The 20,908-nt window shown below is 50.0% G+C and overlaps 1 long non-coding RNA gene across 2 annotated transcripts in view; it reads right to left on the reverse strand.

Moving 5' to 3' along the window:
- LOC139238110 (uncharacterized) overlaps positions 1-20,908 on the reverse strand; it is a 73,926-nt gene that overhangs the window by 17,379 nt on the left and 35,639 nt on the right. The window contains exon 1 of one of the 2 annotated variants that reach the window (XR_011588571.1): positions 5,923-5,992. The exons of the other annotated variant lie outside the window; for it this stretch is intronic. This is a non-coding gene — a long non-coding RNA (uncharacterized lncRNA). Of the gene's footprint in view, positions 1-5,922; positions 5,993-20,908 lie in introns of those variants that run through there. 2 annotated transcript variants of the gene reach the window in all.

The raw sequence follows: 20,908 nt of genomic DNA on the forward strand, positions 1-20,908 counted from the left end.
AGAGAAGAGAGAGAGCTAGAAACCGATAGTAAAATAGAGATATATAGAGAGGGAAAGAGATACAGAGAGAGAGAGACCAAGAGAGACAGAGAGAGAGCTAGTTTGGGATTGATACAGGACTATGGGGAGAGAGCGGGGCGGTGGGATTAGTTTGTGGATTGAGACAGGATTATGGGGAGAGAGCGGGACAGTGGGATTAGTTTGGGGATTGATACAGGACTATGAGGAGAGAGCAGGGCTGTGGGATTAGTTTGGGGATTGAAAAGGGCTATGGGGAGAGAGCGGGGCAGTGGGATTAGTTTGCGGATTGATACAGAGCTATGGGGAGAGAGCGGGGCTGTAGAATTAGTTTGTGTGAGATTGAACAGCCATTTTACATGAAATGCGTCGTGACCATTTTACACCAGGACTCTTGTTACAGAGTCTGAGAGACTGGGGGAGACCTAGAGAGACAGAGAGAGAGAGAGAGAGAGAGAGAGAGAGAGAGAGAGAGAGAGAGAGAGAGAGAGAGAGAGAGAGAGAGAGAGAGTGAGTGAGAGAGAGAAGAGAGAGAGGGACAGAGATAGATAGGGAGAGAGAGACAGGGACAGAGCGAGAAAGAGAGAGAGACAGGTAGTGAGTGAGAGAGATACAGATAGAGAGAAAGTGAGAGACAAAGAGAGAGAAAGACAGAGAGAGATAGAGTGAGAGACAGAACGTGAGAGCGCGAGAGAGAGAGACAGAGATCCAGAGACAGAGAGATAGAGAGAGAGGGAGAGAGAGAGCGGGAGAGTAGAGAGAGAGAGACAGAGAGAGATAGAGTGAGAGAGTGAGAGAGACAGAGAGAGAGTGCGAAATCGAGACAGAAATTGAGAGAGAGAGGGAGAAACAGAGAGAGAGAGGGTGAAAGAGGGAGATAAAGAGTATGAGAGAGAGAGCGAGACAGAGAGAGACGGAGAGAGAGAGAGAACAATAGAGAGAGAGGGAGAGAGAGAGGTAGAGAGCGTGGCAGAGAAAGAGAGAGAGATAGAGTGAGAGGGAGTAAGAGTGAGCGATGAAGCGATACAGAGTGGGTGAGAGGGAGAGAGACAGAGACAGAGGGAGAGAGAGAAAGCGACACAGAATGGGAGAGACAGAGAGAGAGAGGGAGAGAGAGGTAGGGAGATAGAGGGAGTGAGACAGAGAGACAAACAGAGCTGTGCTCTCTCCAAATGTAATTAACTATAAGACCGCAGGTAACTAACTGACGAAACGTATCAGATGATGAGGGGGCTCGACAAGGTGGATGCAGAGAGGATGTTTCCACTGATGGGGGAGACTAGAACTGGGGGGCATGGTCTTAGAATAAGGGGACGCCCATTTAAAACTGAGATGAGGAGACATTTCTTCTCTCAGAGGGTTGTAAATCTGTGAAATTTGCTGCCTCAGAGAGCTGTGGAAGCAGGGACATTGAATATATTTCAGAGAGAGATAGAAAGTTCCTTAACTGATAAGCGATAAGGGTTTATGGTGAGCGGGCAGGGAAGTGGACCGGAGTCCATAATCGGATCAGCCATGATCGTATTAAATGGTGGTGCAGGCTGGAGGGGGCAGATGGCCAATTCCTGTTTCTATTTCTTATGTTCTTATCTCCGTATCTAACAGAGTGCTGTACCTGCACTGGGAGTGTTTGATGGGACAGTGTAGAGGGAGCTTTACTCTGTATCTAACCCGGTGCTGTATTTGCTCTAGGAGTGTTTGATGGGACAGTGTAGAGGGAGCTTTATTCTGTATTTAATTCTACCCCTGAACCACCAATGCTCACATTATGAACACATTCGAGTTTAAAGATAGTGTAATTAGTGTTTAATTTTTGTTAATAAAAGGCGAAGAACAACAAAGCACCTCATATTCTGAAGATAGAAACATAGAAACTTAGAAAGTAGGTGCAGGAGTAGGCCATTCGTCACTTCCAGCCAGCACCACCATTCAATATGATCATGGCTGAGCATGCAACTTCACTTCCCCTTCCTGATTTCTCTCCATACCCCTAGATCACTTTAGCCGTAAGGGCCATATCTCACTCTCTTTAGAGTATATCTATCCAACTGGCTTCCACATCTTTCTGTGGTACAGAATTCCACAGGTTCACAATGATCTGATTGAAAAGGTTTCTAAATGGTTTACAATTTATCCTTCGACAGTGACCGCTGGTACTGGGCTTCCTGCATTCGGACTGCGGGAACCTTTTTACGCCATCAAACCTGTCCATTCCCGACCAAATTTTAAATGTTTCTATGAGCTCCCCTCTCATTCTTCTAAATTCCAGCGAGCATAAGCCTAGTCGATCCAGTCTTTCTTCATGTCAGTCCTGTCATCCCTGTAATCAGTCTGGTGATTATTCGCGACACTCCCTCAAAAGCATGAATGTCCTTCCTCAGATTAGATGATCAGAACTGCACACAATACTCAAGGTCTAGTCTCACCAAGGTCCTGTACAAGTCTCCATGCTCCGATACCCTAATCTCCTCGCTATGAAGGCCAGCATGACATTTGCTTCCTTTACTGCATGCTGTACCTGTATGTATGAATGACTTCAACGACTGATGTACCAAAATACGCAGGTCTCAATACCGCTCCGCTTTTACAAATCGGTCAACATTCAGATAACATTCTACCTTCAAGGTTTTGCCACCAATGTGGATAAACTCACACTTATCTTCATTATATGGCATCTGCCATCGACCTAATCTGTCCAATTCCTCTGCAGCCTCCTAGCAGCTCGCACTGCAACCCAGCTTGGTGTGATTTGCAAAGTTGGAGATGTTACATTGATGGAATTATTGAAAATCGCCACAGCTCGAGGAAACGGTACCACCCCTTCACTTCCCCTTCCTGATTTCTCTCCATACCCCTTGATCACTTTAGCCGTAAGGGCCATATCTCACTCTCTTCAGAGTATATCTATCCAACTGGCTTCCACATCTTTCTGTGGTACAGTATTCCATAGGTTCACAATGATCTGAGTGAAGAAGTTTCTCCTCGTGTCGGTCCTAAATGCTTTACACTTTATCCTTAGACAGTGACCGCTGGTACTGGTCTTCCTGTATTCGGACTGCGGGAACCTTTTTACGCCATCAAACCTGTCCATTCCCGACCAAATTTTAAATGTTTCTATGAGCTCCCCACTCATTATTCTAAATTCCAGCGAGTATAAGCCTAGTCGATCCAGTCTTTCTTCATGTCAGTCCTGCCATCCCTGGAATTAATCTGGTGAATATTCGCCACACTCCCTCAAAAGCAAGAATGTCCTTCCTCAGATTAGATGATCATAACTGCACACAATACTCAAGGTCTGGTCTCACCAAGGTGCTGTACAAGTCTCCATGCTCCGATACCCTAATCTCCTCGCTATGAAGGCCAGCATGACATTTGCTTCCTTTACTGCATGCTGTACCTGTATGTATGAATGAATTGATACAGCCCCCTCTCTCACCACCGACCCCCGGGGGGACAGGCCCCTCTCTCACCACCGACCCCCGGGGGACAGCCACCTCTCACCACCGACCCCCGGGGGGATAGCCCCCTCTCTCACCACCGACCCCCGGGGGACAGCCCCCTCTCTCACCACCGACCCCCGGGGGACAGCCCCCCTCTCACCACTGACCCCCGGGGGACAGCCCCCCTCTCACCACCGACCCCCGGGGGACAGCCCCCCTCTCACCACCGACCCCCGGGGGACAGCCCCCTCTCTCACCACTGACCACTGACCCCCGGGGGACAGCCCCCTCTTCCACCACCGACCTCCGGGGGACAGCCCCCTCTTCCACCACCGACCCCCGGGGGACAGCCCCCCTCTCACCACTGACCCCCGGGGGACAGCCCCCTCTCTCACCACTGAACACTGACCCCCGGGGGACAGCCCCCTCTCTCACCACTGACCACTGACCCCCGGGGGACAGCCCCCTCTCTCACCACCGACCCCCGGGGGAAAGCCCCCTCTCTCACCACCGACCCCCGGGGGACAGCCCCCTCTCTCACCACTGACCCCCGGGGGACAGCCCCCTCTCTCACCACCGACCCCCGGGGGACAGCCCCCCTCTCACCACCGACCCCCGGGGGACAGCCCCCCTCTCACCACCGACTCCCGGGGGACAGCCCCCTCTCTCACCACCGACCCACGTGGGACAGCCCCCTCTCTCACCACCGACCCACGGGGACAGCCCCCTCTCTCACCACCGACCCCCGGGGGAAAGCCCCCTCTCTCACCACCGACCCCCGGGGGACTGACCCCTCTCTCACCACCGACCCCCGGGGGACAGCCCCCTCTCACCACCAACGCCCGGGGGACAGCCTCACTCTCACCACCGACCCCCGGGGGACAGCCCCCCCTTCCACCACTGACCCCCGGGGGACAGCCCCCTCTCTCACCACTGACCACTGACCGCCGGGGGACAGCCCCCTCTCTCACCACCGACCCCCGGGGGACAGCCCCCTCTCTCACCATCGACCCCCGGGGGACAGCCCCCTCTCTCACCACCGACCCCCGGGGGACAGACCCCCTCTCTCACCACCGACCCCCGGGGCACAGCCCCCCTCTCACCACCGACCCCCGGGGGACAGCCCCCTCTCTCACCACCGACCCCCGGGGGGACAGCCCCCCCCTCTCACCACTGACCCCCGGGGGGACAGCCCCCCCTCTCACCACCGACCACCGGGGGACAGCCCCCTCTCTCACCACCGACCACCGGGGGACAGACCCCCCTCTCACCACTGACCCCCGGGGGACAGCCCCCCTCTCACCACCGACCCCCGGGGGACAGCCCCCCTCTCACCACCGACCCCCGGGGGACAGCCCCCCTCTCACCACCGACCCCCGGGGGACAGCCCCCTCTCTCACCACCGACCCCCGGGGGACAGCCCCCCTCTCACCACTGACCCCCGGGGGACAGCCACCTCTCTCACCACTGACCACTGACCCCCGGGGACAGCACCCTCTCTCACCACTGACCACTGACCCCCGGGGGACAGCCCCCTCTCTCACCACTGACCACTGACTCCCGGGGGACAGCCCACTCTCTCACCACCGACCCCCGGGGACAGCCCCCTCTCTCACTACCGACCCCCGGGGGACAGCCCCCTCTCTCACCACCGACCCCCGGGGGACAGCTCCCTCTCTCACCACCGACCCCCGGGGGACAGCCCCCTCTCTCACCACCGACCCCCGGGGGACAGCCCCCTCTCTCACCACCGACCCCCGGGGGACAGCCCCCCTCTCACCACTGACCCCCGGGGGGCAGCCCCCTCTCTCACCACCGACCCCCGGAGGACAGCCCGCCCTCTCACCACTGACCCCCGGGGGACAGCCCCCTCTCTCACCACCGACCCCCGGGGGACAGCCCCCTCTCACCACCAACCCCCGGGGGACAGCCCCCCCTCTCACCACTGACACCCGGGGGACAGCCCCCTCTCTCACCACTGACCACTGACCCCCGGGGGACAGCCCTCTCTCTCACCACCGACCCCCGGGGGACAGCCCCCTCTCTCACCACTGACCCCCGGGGGACAGCCCCCTCTCTCACCACTGACCTCCGGGGGACAGCCCCCTCTCTCACCAGCGACCCCCGGGGGACAGCCCCCTCTCTCACCACTGACCCCCGGGGGACAGCCCCCTCTCTCACCACTGACCCCCGGGGGACAGCCCCCTCTCTCACCACTGACCACTGACCCCCGGGGGACAGCCCTCTCTCTCACCAGCGACCCCCGGGGGACAGCCCCCTCTCTCACCAGCGACCCCCGGGGGACAGCCCCCTCTCTCACCACTGACCCCCGGGGGACAGCCCCCTCTCTCACCACTGACCCCCGGGGGACAGCCCCCTCTCTCACCACTGACCCCCGGGGGACAGCCCCCTCCCTCACCACTGACCTCCGGGGGACAGCCCCCCCCCCTCCCCTCTCACTCACCCTCAGAAGCTTCCATCTCCCGCCGCTGACTTTCCGCCATTTGCTTTTCTTTCAACAACGGTCAACATCCGGGGATTTATGACATGCGCAGTGGGGTCTCAGAGCGCGCTCGGGGATCGATGTACTCAGTCGCTGCTATTGGGTGAAGGCAGCGGATTGACAGCAGGCTGACCAATCGCGGCCGGGCACAGCTCCAGAACCGCCCCGCCCACTCCCACAGCGGGAGGCGGGACCGGTGCCAGTCACGTGGTTCCGGTAAATGCCCCAGAGCGTGTGGCGTGTGACTCCGTAACCTAGCAACCCGAGCTGTGTGACGTTTAAACCTGGCAACGCAGTGTGTGTGACGTCTTGTTAGCTGGCATCAGGAGCGGGCTGTGTGTGTGATACATGTTTGTGTACAGGCTGTGTGTGTGTGTGATACATGTCTGTGTACAGGCTGTGTGTGTGTTATATGTCTGTGTACAGGCTGTGTGTGTGTGTGATACATGTCTGTGTACAGGCTGTGTGTGTGTGTGATACATGTCTGTGTACGGGCTGTGTGTGTGATACATGTCTCTGTACAGGCTGTCTGTGATATATGTCTGTGTACGGGCTGTGTGTGTGATACATGTCTGTGTACAGGCTGTGTGTGTGATGCATGTCTGTGTACAGGCTGTGTGTGTGTGTGTGATATATGTCTGTGTACAGACTGTGTGTGTGATATATGTCTGTGTACGGGCTGTGTGTGTGATATATGTCTGTCTACGGTCTGTGTGTGTGATACATGTCTGTCTACGGTCTGTGTGTGTGATACATGTCTGTGTACGGTCTGTGTGTGTGATACATGTCTGTGTACGGTCTGTGTGTGTGATACATGTCTGTGTACGGGCTGTGTGTGATATATGTCTGTGTACGGGCTGTGTGTGTGATATATGTCTGTGTAGGGGCTGTGTGTGTGTGATACATGTCTGTGTACGTGCTGTGTGTGTGTGATATATGTCTGTGTACGGGCTGTGTGTGTGATACATGTCTCTGTACAGGCTGTGTGTGTGATATATGTCTGTGTACGGGCTGTGTGTGTGATACATGTCTGTGTACGGGCTGTGTGTGTGTGATACATGTCTGTGTACGGGCTGTGTGTGATATATGTCTGTGTACGGGCTGTGTGTGTGATATATGTCTGTGTACGGGCTGTGTGTGATACATGTCTGTGTACGGGCTGCGTGTGTGATACATGTCTGTCTACGGTCTGTGTGTGTGATATATGTCTGTCTACGGGCTGTGTGTGTGATATATGTCTGTGTACGGGCTGTGTGTGTGTGATATATGTCTGTGTACGGGCTGTGTGTGTGATATATGTCTGTGTATGGGCTGTGTCTGTGATATATGTCTGTCTATGGGCTGTGTGTGTGATATATGTCTGTCTACGGTCTGTGTGTGATACATGTCTGTACGGGCTGTGTGTGTGATACATGTCTGTCTACGGTCTGTGTGAGTGATACATGTATGTACGGGCTGTGTGTGTGATATATGTCTGTCTACGGTCTGTGTGTGTGATACATGTCTGTGTACGGGCTGTGTGTGTGATATATGTCTGTCTAAGGTCTGTGTGTGTGATATATGTCTGTCTACGGGCTGTGTGTGTGATATATGTCTGTCTACGATCTGTGTGTGTGATACATGTCTGTGTATGGGCTGTGTGTGTGTGATACATGTCTGTGTACGGGCTGTGTGTGTGCGATATATGTCTGTGTACGGGCTGTGTGTGTGTGATATATGTCTGTGTACGGGCTGTGTGTGTGATATATGTCTGTGTACGGGCTGTGTGTGTGATATATGTCTGTCTACGGTCTGTGTGTGTGATACATGTCCGTACGGGCTGTGTGTGTGATACATGTCTGTCTACGGTCTGTGTGTGTGATACATGTCTGTACGGGCTGTGTGTGTGATACATGTCTGTTTACGGGCTGTGTGTGTGATACATGTCTGTGTACGGGCTGTGTGTGTGATACATGTCTGTGTACAGGCTGTGTGTGTGATATATGTCTGTGTACGGGCTGTGTGTGTGATACATGTCTGTGTACAGGCTGTGTGTGAGATATATGTCTGTGTACGGGCTGTGTGTGTGATACATGTCTGTGTACAGGCTGTGTGTGTGATACATGTCTGTGTACAGGCTGTGTGTGTGTGTGATATATGTCTGTGTGCAGACTGTGTGTGTGATATATGTCTGTGTACGGGATGTGTGTGTGATATATGTCTGTCTACGGTCTGTGTGTGTGATACATGTCTGTCTACGGTCTGTGTGTGTGATACATGTCTGTGTACGGGCTGTGTGTGTGATACATGTCTGTGTAAGGGCTGTGTGTGTGATATATGTCTGTGTACTTGCTGTGTGTGTGATACATGTCTGTGTACGGGCTGTGTGTGTGATACATGTCTGTGTACGGGCTGTGTGTGTGATATATGTCTGTACGGGCTGTGTGTGATATATGTCTGTGAACGGGCTGTGTATGTGATATATATCTGTGTACGGTCTGTGTGTGTGATATATGTCTGTGTACGGGCTGTGTGTGTGTGATATATGTCTGTGTACGGGCTGTGTGTGCGATACATGTCTGTGTACGGGCTGTGTGTGTGATATATGTCTGTGTACGGGCTGTGTGTGTGATATATGTCTGTGTACGGGCTGTGTGATATATGTCTGTCTACAATCTGTGTGTGTGATACATGTCTGTGTATGGGCTGTGTGTGTGATACATGTATGTGTACGGGCTGTGTGTGTGTGATATATGTCTGTGTACGGGCTGTGTGTGTGATACATGTCTGTCTACGGTCTGTGTGTGTGATACATGTCTGTACGGGCTGTGTGTGTGATACATGTCTGTTTACGGGCTGTGTGTGTGATACATGTCTGTGTACGGGCTGTGTGTGTGATACATGTTTGTGTACGGGCTGTGTGTGTGATATATGTCTGTGTACGGGCTGTGTGTGTGATACATGTCTGTGTACAGGCTGTGTGTGTGATATATGTTTGTGTACGGGCTGTGTGTGTGATACATGTCTGTGTACAGGCTGTGTGTGTGATACATGTCTGTGTACAGGCTGTGTGTGTGTGTGTGTGATATATGTCTGTGTACGGGCTGTATGTGTGATATATGTCTGTCTACGGGCTGTGTGTGTGATATATGTCTGTGTACGGGCTGTGTGTGTGATACATGTCTGTGTACGGGCTGTGTGTGTGATACATGTCTGTGTACAGGCGGTGTGTGTGTGTGTGATATATGTCTGTGTACAGACTGTGTGTGTGATATATGTCTGTGTACGGGCTGTGTGTGTGATATATGTCTGTGTATGGGCTGTGTGTGTGATACATGTCTGTGTACAGGCTGTGTGTGTGATATATGTCTGTGTACGGGCTGTGTGTGTGAACATGGCTGTGTACGGGCTGTGTGTGTGATATATGTCTGTCTACGATCTGTGTGTGTGATACATGTCTGTATACGGGCTGTGTGTGTGAGACATGTCTGTGTACGGGCTGTGTGTGTGATATATGTCTGTACGGGCTGTGTATGTGATATATGTCTGTGTACGGGCTGTGTATGTGATATATGTCTGTGTACGGTCTGTGTGTGTGATATATGTCTGTGTACGGGCTGTGTGTGTGTGATATATGTCTGTGTACGGGCTGTGTGTGCGATACATGTCTGTGTACAGGCTGTGTGTGTGATATATGTCTGTGTACGGGCTGTGTGTGTGATATATGTCTGTGTACAGGCTGTGTGTGTGATATATGTCTGTGTACGGGCTGTGTGTGTGATACATGTCTGAGTACAGGCTGTGTGTGTGATACATGTCTGAGTACAGGCTGTGTGTGTGATATATGTCTATGTACGGGCTGTGTGTGTGATACATGTCTGTGTACAGGCTGTGTGTGTGATACATGTCTGTGTACAGGCTGTGTGTGTGATACATGTCTGTGTACAGGCTGTGTGTGTGTGTGATATATGCCTGTGTACAGGCTGTGTGTGTGTGATACATGTCTGTGTACGGGCTGTGTGTGTGTGATACAAGTCTGTGTACGGGCTGTGGGTGTGATATATGTCTGTGTACGGGCTGTGTGTGTGATATATGTCTGTGTACGGGCTGTGTGTGTGTGATACATGTTTGTGTACAGGCTGTGTGTGTGATACATGTCTGTGTACAGGCTGTGTATGTGTGTGTGATATATGTCTGTGTACGGGCTGTGTGTGTGTGATACATGTCTGTGTACGGGCTGTGTGTGTGTGATCCGTGTCTGTGTACGGGCTGTGTGTGTGATATATGTCTGTGTACGGGCTGTGTGTGTGATACATGTCTGTGTACGGGCTGTGTGTGTGATATATGTCTGTCTACGATCTGTGTGTGTGATACATGTCTGTGTACGGGCTGTGTGTGTGTGATACATGTCTGTGTACGGGCTGTGTGTGTGTGATATATGTCTGTGTACGGGCTGTGTGTGTGATACATGTCTGTGTACGGGCTGTGTGTGTGATATATGTCTGTCTACGGTCTGTGTGTGTGATATATGTCTGTCTACGGTCTGTGTGTGATACAGGTCTGTGTACGGGCTGTGTGTGTGATACATGTCTGTGTACGGGCTGTGTGTGTGATACATGTCTGTGTACAGGCTGTGTGTGATATATGTCTGTGTACTGGCTGTGTGTGTGATACATGTCTCTGTACAGGCTGTGTGTGTGATATATGTCTGTGTACGGGCTGTGTGTGTGATACATGTCTGTGTACAGGCTGTGTGTGTGATACATGTCTGTGTACAGGCTGTGTGTGTGTGTGTGATATATGTCTGTGTACAGACTGTGTGTGTGATATATGTCTGTGTACGGGCTGTGTGTGTGATATATGTCTGTGTACGGGCTGTGTGTGTGATATATGTCTGTCTACGGTCTGTGTGTGTGATACATGTCTGTGTACGGTCTGTGTGTGTGATACATGTCTGTGTACGGGCTGTGTGTGATATATGTCTGTGTACTTGCTGTGTGTGTGATACATGTCTGTGTACGGGCTGTGTGTGTGATACATGTCTGTGTACGGGCTGTGTGTGTAATACATGTCTGTGTACGGGCTGTGTGTGTGATACATGTCTGTGTACAGGCTGTGTGTGTGATACATGTCTGTGTACAGACTGTGTGTGTGATATATGTCTGTGTACGGGCTGTGTGTGATATATGTCTGTGTACGGGCTGTGTGTGTGATACATGTCTGTGTACGGTCTGTGTGTGTGATACATGTCTGTGTACGGGCTGTGTGTGTGATACATGTCTGTGTACGGGCTGTGTGTGTGATACATGTCTGTGTACGGGCTGTGTGTGTGATACATGTCTGTGTACGGGCTGTGTGTGTAATACATGTCTGTGTACGGGCTGTGTGTGTGAGATATATGCCTGTATACGGGCTGTGTGTGTGTGATACATGTCTGTGTACGGGCTGTGTGTGTGTGATACATGTCTGTGTACGGGCTGTGTGTGTGATATATGTCTGTGTACGGGCTGTGTGTGTGATATATGTCTGTGTACGGGCTGTGTGTGTGATATATGTCTGTCTATGGGCTGTGTGTGTGATATATGTCTGTCTACGGTCTGTGTGTGTGATAAATGTCTGCACGGGCTGTGTGTGTGATACATGTCTGTCTACGGTCTGTGTGTGTGATACATGTCGGTACGGGCTGTGTGTGTGATATTTGTCTGTCTACGGTCTGTGTGTGTGATACATGTCTGTGTACGGGCTGTGTGTGTGATATATGTCTGAGTACGGGCTGTCTGTGTGATATATGTCTGTCTACGGTCTGTGTGTGTGATATATGTCTATCTACGGGCTGTGTGTGATACATGTCTGTGTACGGGCTGTGTGTGTGATATATGTCTGTGTACGGGCTGTGTGTGTGATACATGTCTGTGTACGGGCTGTGTGTGTGATATATGTCTGGCTACGATCTGTGTGTGTGATACATGGCTGTGTACGGGCTGTGTGTGTGATACATGTCTGTGTACGGGCTGTGTGTGTGATATATGTCTGTACGGGCTGTGTATGTGATATATGTCTGTGTACGGTCTGTGTGTGTGATATATGTCTGTGTACGGCTGTGTGTGTGTTATATATGTCTGTGTACGGGCTGTGTGTGCGATACATGTCTGTGTACAGTCTGTGTGTGTGATATATGTCTGTGTACGGGCTGTGTGTGAGATATATGTCTGTGTACGTGCTGTGTGTGTGTGATATATGTCTGTGTACGGGCTGCGTGTGTGATACATGTCTGTGTACGGGCTGTGTGTGTGATACATGTCTGTGTACGGGCTGTGTGTGTGATACATGTCTGTGTACAAGCTGTGTGTGATATATGTCTGTGTACGGGCTGTGTGTGTGATACATGTCTGTGTACGGGCTGTGTGTGTGATATATGTCTGTCTACGATCTGTGTGTGTGATACATGTCTGTATACGGGCTGTGTGTGTGATACATGTCTGTGTACGGGCTTTGTGTGTGATATATGTCTGTACGGGCTGTGTATGTGATATATGTCTGTGTACGGGCTGTGTATGTGATATATGTCTGTGTACGGTCTGTGCGTGTGATATATGTCTGTGTACGGACTGTGTGTGTGTGATATATGTCTGTGTACGGTCTGTGTGTGTGATATATGTCTGTGTACATGCTGTGTGTGTGATACATGTCTGTGTACGGGCTGTGTGTGTGATACATGTCTGTGTACGGGCTGTGTGTGTGATATATGTCTGTGCGGGCTGTGTATATGATATATGTCTGTGTACGGGCTGTGTATGTGATATATGTATGTGTACGGTCTGTGTGTGTGATATATGTCTGTGTACGGGCTGTGTGTGTGTGATATATGTCTGTGTACGGGCTGTGTGTGCGATACATGTCTGTGTACAGGCTGTGTGTGTGATATATGTCTGTGTACGGGCTGTGTGTGTGATATATGTCTGTGTACGGGCTGTGTGTGTGATACATGTCTGTGTACGGGCTGTGTGTGTGATACATGTCTCTGTACAGGCTGTGTGTGTGATATATGTCTGTGTACGGGCTGTGTGTGTGATACATGTCTGTGTACAGGCTGTGTGTGTGATACATGTCTGTGTACAGGCTGTGTGTGTGTGTGTGATATATGTCTGTGTACAGACTGTGTGTGTGATATATGTCTGTGTACGGGCTGTGTGTGTGATATATGTCTGTCTACGGTCTGTGTGTGTGATACATGTCTGTCTACGGTCTGTGTGTGTGATACATGTCTGTGTACGGTCTGTGTGTGTGATACATGTCTGTGTACGGGCTGTGTGTGATACATGTCTGTGTACGGGCTGTGTGTGTAATACATGTCTGTGTACGGGCTGTGTGTGTGTGATATATGCCTGTATACGGGCTGTGTGTGTGTGATACATGTCTGTGTACGGGCTGTGTGTGTGTGATACATGTCTGTGTACGGGCTGTGTGTGTGATATATGTCTGTGTACGGGCTGTGTGTGTGATATATGTCTGTGTACGGGCTGTGTGTGTGATATATGTCTGTCTATGGGCTGTGTGTGTGATATATGTCTGTCTACGGGCTGTCTGTGTGATATATGTCTGTCTACGGTCTGTGTGTGTGATATATGTCTGTCTACGGGCTGTGTGTGATACATGTCTGTGTACGGGCTGTGTGTGTGATATATGTCTGTGTACGGGCTGTGTGTGTGATACATGTCTGTGTACGGGCTGTGTGTGTGATATATGTCTGTGTACGGGCTGTGTGTGCGATACATGTCTGTGTACAGGCTGTGTGTGTGATATATGTCTGTGTACGGGCTGTGTGTGTGATATATGTCTGTGTACGGGATGTGTGTGTGATACATGTCTGTGTACAGGCTGTGTGTGTGATACATGTCTGTGTACAGGCTGTGTGTGTGTGATATATGTCTGTGTACAGACTGTGTGTGTGATATATGTCTGTGTACGGGCTGTGTGTGTGATATATGTCTGTCTACGGTCTGTGTGTGTGATACATGTCTGTCTACGGTCTGCGTGTGTGATACATGTCTGTGTACGGGCTGTGTGTGTGATACATGTCTGCGTACGGGCTGTGTGTGTGATATATGTCTGTGTACTTGCTGTGTGTGTGATACATGTCTGTGTACGGGCTGTGTGTGTGATACATGTCTGTGTACGTGCTGTGTGATATATATGTCTGTGTACGGGCTGTGTGTGCGTGATACATGTCTGTGTACGGGCTGTGTGTGTGTGATATATGTCTGTGTACGGGCTGTGTGTGTGATATATGTCTGTGTATGGGCTGTGTCTGTGATATATGTCTGTCTATGGGCTGTGTGTGTGATATATGTCTGTCTACGGTCTGTGTGTGTGATACATGTCTGTACGGGCTGTGTGTGTGATACATGTCTGTCTACGGTCTGTGTGTGTGATACATGTCTGTGTATGGGCTGTGTGTGTGTGATACATGTCTGTGTACGGGCTGTGTGTGTGTGATATATGTCTGTGTATGGGCTGTGTGTGTGTGATATATGTCTGTGTACGGGCTTTGTGTGTGATATATGTCTGTGTACGGGCTGTGTGTGAGATATATGTCTGTCTACGGTCTGTGTGTGTGATGCATGTCCGTACGGGCTGTGTGTGTGATACATGTCTGTCTACGGTCTGTGTGTGTGATACATGTCTGTACGGGCTGTGTGTGTGATACATGTCTGTTTACGGGCTGTGTGTGTGATACATGTCTGTGTACGGGCTGTGTGTGTGATACATGTCTGTGTACAGGCTGTGTGTGTGATATATGTCTGTGTACGGGCTGTGTGTGTGATACATGTCTGTGTACAGGCTGTGTGTGTGATATATATCTGTGTACGGGCTGTGTGTGTGATACATGTCTGTGTACAGGCTGTGTGTGTGATACATGTCTGTGTACAGGCTGTGTGTGTGTGTGATATATGTCTGTGTGCAGACTGTGTGTGTGATATATGTCTGTGTACGGGATGTGTGTGTGATATATGTCTGTCTACGGTCTGTGTGTGTGATACATGTCTGTCTACGGTCTGTGTGTGTGATACATGTCTGTGTACGGGCTGTGTGTGTGATACATGTCTGTGTAAGGGCTGTGTGTGTGATATATGTCTGTGTACTTGCTGTGTGTGTGATACATGTCTGTGTACGGGCTGTGTGTGTGATACATGTCTGTGTACGGGCTGTGTGTGTGATATATGTCTGTACGGGCTGTGTATGTGATATATGTCTGTGAACGGGCTGTGTATGTGATATATGTCTGTGTACGGTCTGTGTGTGTGATATATGTCTGTGTACGGGCTGTGTGTGTGTGATATATGTCTGTGTACGGGCTGTGTGTGCGATACATGTCTGTGTACAGGCTGTGTGTGTGATATATGTCTGTGTACGGGCTGTGTGTGTGATATATGTCTGTGTACGGGCTGTGTGTGTGATATATGTCTGTCTACGATCTGTGTGTGTGATACATGTCTGTGTACGGGCTGTGTGTGTGTGATACATGTCTGTGTACGGGCTGTGTGTGTGTGATATATGTCTGTGTACGGGCTGTGTGTGTGATATATGTCTGTGTACGGGCTGTGTGTGTGATATATGTCTGTCTACGGTCTGTGTGTGTGATACATGTCTGTACGGGCTGTGTGTGTGATACATGTCTGTCTACGGTCTGTGTGTGTGATACATGTCTGTACGGGCTGTGTGTGTGATACATGTCTGTTTACGGGCTGTGTGTGTGATACATGTCTGTGTACGGGCTGTGTGTGTGATACATGTCTGTGTACAGGCTGTGTGTGTGATATATGTCTGTGTACGGGCTGTGTGTGTGATACATGTCTGTGTACAGGCTGTGTGTGTGATATATGTTTGTGTACGGGCTGTGTGTGTGATACATGTCTGTGTACAGGCTGTGTGTGTGATACATGTCTGTGTACAGGCTGTGTGTGTGTGTGTGATATATGTCTGTGTACGGGCTGTGTTTGTGATATATGTCTGTCTACGGGCTGTGTGTGTGATATATGTCTGTGTACGGGCTGTGTGTGTGATATATGTCTGTGTAGGGGCTGTGTGTGTGTGATACATGTCTGTGTACAGGCTGTGTGTGTGATATATGTCTGTCTACGGGCTGTGTGTGTGATACATGTCTGTCTACGGTCTGTGTGTGTGATACATGTCTGTCTACGGTCTGTGTGTGTGATACATGTCTGTGTACGGTCTGTGTGTGTGATACATGTCTGTGTACGGGCTGTGTGTGTGATATATGTCTGTGTACTTGCTGTGTGTGTGATACATGTCTGTGTACGGGCTGTGTGTGTGATACATGTCTGTGTACGGGCTGTGTGTGTGATACATGTCTGTGTACGGGCTGTGTGTGTAATACATGTCTGTGTACGGGCTGTGTGTGTGTGTGATATATGCCTGTATACGGGCTGTGTGTGTGTGATACATGTCTGTGTACGGGCTGTGTGTGTGTGATACATGTCTGTGTACGGGCTGTGTGTGTGATATATGTCTGTGTACGGGCTGTGTGTGTAATATATGTCTGTGTACGGGCTGTGTGTGTGATATATGTCTGTGTACGGGCTGTGCGTGTGCGATATATGTCTGTGTACGGGCTGCGTGTGTGATATATGTCTGTCTACGGTCTGTGTGTGTGATATATGTCTGTCTACGGGCTGTGTGTGTGATATATGTCTGTGTACGGGCTGTGTGTGTGATATATGTCTGTGTACGGGCTGTGTGTGTGATATATGTCTGTGTACGGGCTGTGTGTGTGATATATGTCTGTCTATGGGCTGTGTGTGTGATATATGTCTGTCTACGGTCTGTGTGTGATAAATGTCTGTACGGGCTGTGTGTGTGATACATGTCTGTCTACGGTCTGTGTGTGTGATACATGTCGGTACGGGCTGTGTGTGTGATACATGTCTGTCTACGGTCTGTGTATGTGATACATGTCTGTGTACGGGCTGTGTGTGTGATATATGTCTGAGTACGGGCTGTGTGTGTGATATATGTCTGTCTACGGTTGTGTGTGTGATATATGTCTATCTACGGGCTGTGTGTGATACATGTCTGTGTACGGGCTGTGTGTGTGATATATGTCTGTGTACGGGCTGTGTGTGTGATATATGTCTGGCTACGATCTGTGTGTGTGATACATGGCTGTGTACGGGCTGTGTGTGTGATACATGTCTGTGTACGGGCTGTGTGTGTGATATATGTCTGTACGGGCTGTGTATGTGATATATGTCTGTGTACGGTCTGTGTGTGTGATATATGTCTGTTTACGGCTGTGTGTGTGTTATATATGTCTGTGTACGGGCTGTGTGTGCGATACATGTCTGTGTACAGTCTGTGTGTGTGATATATGTCTGTCTACGGTCTGTGTGTGTGATACATGTCTGTCTACGGTCTGTGTGTGTGATACATGTCTGTGTACGGGCTGTGTGTGTGATACATGTCTGCGTACGGGCTGTGTGTGTGATATATGTCTGTGTACTTGCTGTGTGTGTGATACATGTCTTTGTACGGGCTGTGTGTGTGATACATGTCTGTGTACGGGCTGTGTGTGTGATACATGTCTGTGTACGGGCTGTGTGTGTGATACATGTCTGTGTACGGGCTGTGTGTGTGATAAATGTCTGTGTACGGGCTGTGTGTGTAATACATGTCTGTGTACGGGCTGTGTGTGTGTGATATATGCCTGTGTACGGGCTGTGTGTGTGTGATACATGTCTGTGTACGGGCTGTGTGTGTGTGATACATGTCTGTGTACGGGCTGTGTGTGTGATATATGTTTGTGTACGGGCTGTGTGTGTGATATATGTCTGTGTACGGGCTGTGTGTGTGTGATACATGTCTGTGTACGGGCTGCGTGTGTGATATATGTCTGTCTACGGTCTGTGTGTGTGATATATGTCTGTCTACGGGCTGTGTGTGTGATATATGTCTGTGTACGGGCTGTGTGTGTGATACATGTCTGTGTATGGGCTGTGTGTGTGATACATGTCTGTGTACAGGCTGTGTGTGTGATATATGTCTGTGTACGGGCTGTGTGTGTGATACATGTTTGTGTACAGGCTGTGTGTGTGATATATGTCTGTGTACGGGATGTGTGTGTGTGATACATGTCTGTGTACAGGCTGTGTGTGTGATACATGTCTGTGTACAGGCTGTGTGTGTGTGTGTGATATATGTCTGTGTACAGACTGTGTGTGTGATATATGTCTGTGTACGGGCTGTGTGTGTGATATATGTCTGTCTACGGTCTGTGTGTGTGATACATGTCTGTCTACGGTCTGTGTGTGTGATACATGTCTGTGTAGGGGCTGTGTGTGTGATACATGTCTGCGTACGGGCTGTGTGTGAGATATATGTCTGTGTACTTGCTGTGTGTGTGATACATGTCTTTGTACGGGCTGTGTGTGTGATACATGTCTGTGTACGGGCTGTGTGTGTGATACATGTCTGTGTACGGGCTGTGTGTGTGATAAATGTCTGTGTACGGGCTGTGTGTGTAATACATGTCTGTGTACGGGCTGTGTGTGTGTGATATATGCCTGTGTACGGGCTGTGTGTGTGTGATATATGCCTGTGTACGGGCTGTGTGTGTGTGATACATGTCTGTCTACGGGCTGTGTGTGTGTGATACATGTCTGTGTACGGGCTGTGTGTGTGATATATGTTTGTGTACGGGCTGTGTGTGTGTGATACATGTCTGTGTACGGGCTGCGTGTGTGATATATGTCTGCCTACGGTCTGTGTGTGTGATATATGTCTGTCTACGGGCTGTGTGTGTGATATATGTCTGTGTACGGGCTGTGTGTGTGATATATGTCTGTGTAGGGGCTGTGTGTGTGTGATACATGTCTGTGTACGTGCTGTGTGTGTGTGATATATGTCTGTGTACGGGCTGTGTGTGTGTGATACATGTCTGTGTACGGGCTGTGTGTATGTGATACATGTTTGTGTACGGGCTGTGTGTGTGAAACATGTCTGTGTACGGGCTGTGTGTGTGATATATGTCTGTTTACGGGCTGTGTCTGTGATATATGTCTGTCTATGGGCTGTGTGTGTGATATATGTCTGTCTACGGTCTGTGTGTGTGATACATGTCTGTACGGGCTGTGTGTGTGATACATGTCTGTCTACGGTCTGTGTGAGTGATACATGTATGTACGGGCTGTGTGTGTGATATATGTCTGTCTACGGTCTGTGTGTGTGATACATGTCTGTGTACGGGCTGTGTGTGTGATATATGTCTGTCTACGGTCTGTGTGTGTGATATATGTCTGTCTACGGTCTGTGTGTGTGATATATGTCTGTCTACGGGCTGTGTGTGTGATATATGTCTGTCTACGATCTGTGTGTGTGATACATGTCTGTGTACGGGCTGTGTGTGTGTGATACATGTCTGTGTACGGGCTGTGTGTGTGTGATATATGTCTGTGTACGGGCTGTGTGTGTGTGATATATGTCTGTGTACGGGCTTTGTGTGTGATATATGTCTGTGTACGGGCTGTGTGTGTGATATATGTCTGTCTACGGTCTGTGTGTGTGATACATGTCCGTACGGGCTGTGTGTGTGATACATGTCTGTCTACGGTCTGTGTGTGTGATACATGTCTGTACGGGCTGTGTGTGTGATACATGTCTGTTTACGGGCTGTGTGTGTGATACATGTCTGTGTACGGGCTGTGTGTGTGATACATGTCTGTGTACAGGCTGTGTGTGTGATATATGTCTGTGTACGGGCTCTGTGTGTGATACATATCTGTGTACAGGCTGTGTGTGTGATATATGTCTGTGTACGGGCTGTGTGTGTGATACATGTCTGTGTACAGGCTGTGTGTGTGTGTGTGATATGTCTGTGTGCAGACTGTGTGTGTGATATATGTCTGTGTACGGGATGTGTGTGTGATATATGTCTGTCTACGGTCTGTGTGTGTGATACATGTCTGTCTACGGTCTGTGTGTGTGATACATGTCTGTGTACGGGCTGTGTGTGTGATACATGTCTGTGTAAGGGCTGTGTGTGTGATATATGTCTGTGTACTTGCTGTGTGTGTGATACATGTCTGTGTACGGGCTGTGTTTGTGATACATGTCTGTGTACGGGCTGTGTGTGAGATATATGTCTGTACGGACTGTGTATGTGATATATGTCTGTGAACGGGCTGTGTATGTGATATATGTCTGTGTACGGTCTGTGTGTGTGATATATGTCTGTGTACCGGCTGTGTGTGTGTGATATATGTCTGTGTACGGGCTGTGTGTGTGATATATGTCTGTGTACGGGCTGTGTGTGTGATATATGTCTGTCTACGGTCTGTGTGTGTGATACATGTCTGTACGGGCTGTGTGTGTGATACATGTCTGTCTACGGTCTGTGTGTGTGATACATGTCTGTACGGGCTGTGTGTGTGATACATGTCTGTTTACGGGCTGTGTGTGTGTTACATGTCTGTGTACGGGCTGTGTGTGTGATACATGTCTGTGTACAGGCTGTGTGTGTGATATATGTCTGTGTACGGGCTGTGTGTGTGATACATGTCTGTGTACAGGCTGTGTGTGTGATATGTTTGTGTACGGGCTGTGTGTGTGATACATGTCTGTGTACAGGTTGTGTGTGTGATACATGTCTGTGTACAGGCTGTGTGTGTGTGTGATATATGTCTGTGTACGGGCTGTGTTTGTGATATATGTCTGTCTGCGGGCTGTGTGTGTGATATATGTCTGTGTACGGGCTGTGTGTGTGATATATGTCTGTACACGGGCTGTGTGTGTGATACATGTCTGTGTACAGGCTGTGTGTGTGATACATGTCTGTGTACAGGCTGAGTGTGTGTGTGTGATATATGTCTGTGTACGGTCTGTGCGTGTGATATATGTCTGTGTACGGACTGTGTGTGTGTGATATATGTCTGTGTACGGGCTGTGTGTGCGA

This window comes from Pristiophorus japonicus, chromosome 25 (genome assembly GCF_044704955.1).
Source record: "Pristiophorus japonicus isolate sPriJap1 chromosome 25, sPriJap1.hap1, whole genome shotgun sequence".
NCBI lineage: Eukaryota > Metazoa > Chordata > Chondrichthyes > Pristiophoridae > Pristiophorus > Pristiophorus japonicus.